Source organism: Oryctolagus cuniculus, chromosome 15 (genome assembly GCF_964237555.1).
Source record: "Oryctolagus cuniculus chromosome 15, mOryCun1.1, whole genome shotgun sequence".
In the NCBI taxonomy this organism is placed as follows: domain Eukaryota; kingdom Metazoa; phylum Chordata; class Mammalia; order Lagomorpha; family Leporidae; genus Oryctolagus; species Oryctolagus cuniculus.
This window is the reverse complement of record NC_091446.1, coordinates 52,057,171-52,059,937: the sequence shown is the minus strand read 5'-3', so window position 1 is coordinate 52,059,937 and position 2,767 is coordinate 52,057,171.

Genomic DNA, 2,767 nt, shown 5'->3' with positions numbered 1-2,767 from the left:
TCATTTACCTGCAGCCTGAAACTCAGATATCTTTGCGTCTACCAAAGATAAATGGAATTCTGGGTGTTCTGGGGCCTTCCTAGGCCCATTCTAGGCCTACTCTTTTTTTTTTTTTTTTTTTTTTTAATTCAACCACTTGAGATAATGGATGTTTTTCTCTCCTTTTCCCTGACAGGGGACACCAAATTTAGGCAGCATTTCCTGTACTTTAGCGCCACCTTGTGGCGTAAGAGAAAAAGTCCAGCCGTGGGCCGTGTCCATCTAGGGCTCCCTGAGCATAGCGAACAGCCTTGAAGGGCCATCTGGCTTCAGCTGTCTGCTTCAGTCTGAGAGGAAATGAGATTTGTTACAGAACACGCAATGCCTCCTACAGGTTAAACTGCCTGCTGAGAAATTGGCCGATGTGGTGGCGCCAATTTAGACCAAGCAGGGATTATGCAGAGACACAAATCCCGGATGCCCCGGTGCTATGATTTAAGCGGAATTGTGTCTTCCTTTCTTGGCGGACTCAGCTCAGCCAGGGAACTTGCCGTCTCCATCTGCCGTTGCTGGAGGATGTTGAGTTCATGCTGTCATTCGCTCCCAGGGAAGGGAGCTCCTGGCTGGTGGTGGTCGTCCTGGACGCCGCCCTCCCTTCGTGGGTCCACAACCCAGCCTGTAGCTGAATTGCACCAACTCTCAGCTTGGTTTTGTCACTGGCGGCGGCCAGTTTGTCTCGGTTCCTTTCAGCTGACAGAGTAATGAGGTGTAGCTCAGAGAGGTGAAAGCAGGGATAGCAAAGCACAGGTTTATCGAAGGCTGTTCCGAGGCTGGAGCAGCCAGTAGAGGGGTCTGGGCTTTGGTCCCTAAAATCTGAGGGGTGTTGGCTGGTGCTGTGGTCCCGATGCGCATGATTGGCATTTGTGATGCAACGGGCAGCTGAAGACGTTTGGGATCTCCGTCCGTCTGGCTGCCAACTAGACTTCTTGATTGGGTGCCCGCTGTAGCAGGATACATCAGCCATGAGTTGGACTGCACAGGTGCCATCTTGAGGGGGTCCTGGCAGGAGCAGGGTCCTTGATTTCACTCCTGGAGGAGCATCTCACAGCCCCTTCTCATTGCTCGTGTCTGCTCGAGTTTGGCTGGCATATGTTGACTGTAAGCGGCTTTAGAAAGCCAGTAGGTTGGGGCTGGTGGCCCAGCAGGTAAAGCCAACACCTGTGACACCAGTATCCCATACGGGCGCCTGTTCATGTCCTGGCTGCTCCATTTCCAGTCCAGCTCCCTGCTAATGGCCTTGGGGATGGCCCAAGTGCTTGGGCCCCTGCATCCATGTGGGAGACCTGGAAGAAACTTCTGGCTTTGGAGAGGCCCCGTGCTGGGCATTGTGACTATTCAGGAAGTGAAACAACATATGGAGGACCTCTCTTTCTCTGTCTCTCCTCTCTTGGTAACTCTTTCAAATAAAGAAATCTTAGGCCGGCGCCGTGGCTCACTAGGCTAATCCTCCGCCTTGCGGCGCCGGCACACCAGGTTCTACTCCCGGTTGGGGCGCCGGATTCTGTCCCGGTTGCCCCTCTTCCAGGCCAGCTCTCTGCTGTGGCCAGGGAGTGCAGTGGAGGATGGCGCAAGTGCTTGGGTCCTGCACCCCATGGGAGACCAGGAGAAGTACCTGGCTCCTGCCATCAGATCAGCGCGGTGCGCCGGCCGCAGCGCACTGGCCGTGGCGGCCATTGGAGGGTGAACCAACGGCAAAGGAAGACCTTTCTCTCTGTCTCTCTCTCTCTCTCTCACTGTCCACTCTGCCTGTCAAAAAAAAAAAAAAAAAAAAAAAAAAGAAAAGAAAAAAGAAAAAAAAAATCTTAAAAGAAAGAAAATCAATAGGTGTGATAGAAGCCCAGTGGTATCTCTAGCCTCCTATCCTTTTCTATTGTCTTACACTCATACTCCTAAGTCCTTGGTCAGGAATTTCCACTCTCTTTGCTGGCCCTGAGGTCGCTTCATGTGCCCCTGGTCTCAGCATTAGTCACGGGTACAACCTTATTGACTGACTTAGCAGTCCTGGCAATCAACCACGTCATCCTACAGATTTCCTATTGAAATAAGTCATCAGATTTTGGCAAAGATGCACTCGTTCTCAGAGCTTAATGATGGATGCCCGCTTTCTCAGTTAATCGTTTCATGTCCTGTAGTTCTTTTTTTCTCAGAGACAGAAAGCACCTGCAATTTCAGCGTCTAATTAAAAACAGAAAGCTCTGAACTTTGCAGGCTTCCGGGTCAGAGGCAACCAGTGTGGCGTCTTGTCTGCTCACGGGGTCACTGTGCAGGTTTTGCCAAGGCTTGTGGGCTGTCATATCTGCTATACTTGGTGACTGGGGTGGGGGGTATGAGTGGCACAGGAAAGAACCTCAGAAATAAGAATTCTTAGGACCAGAGTCGTGGTGTAGTGGGTTAAGTCACTGCCTGCAATGCCAGCATCCCATGTGGGTGCTGGTTCGAGTCCTGACTGTTCGGCTTCGGACCCAGCTCCCTGCTAACGTGCCTGGGAAAGCAGCAGAAGATGGCCCGAGTGCGTGGGGCCCTGCCACAAATGTGGCATACCTGAATGGATTTTCGGGCTCCTGGCTTCGGCTTGGCTCAGCCCCAGCTACTGTGGCCATTTGGGGAATGAACCTGCGCAGCTGGAAGATCTGCCTCTCTCACCGTCTGTCTCTCTCTCTGTAACTCTGCCTTTGGAATAAAGAAAGCTTTGAAAGAGAGAATTTCTTCCCAGCAGGTGGCCTCAGTA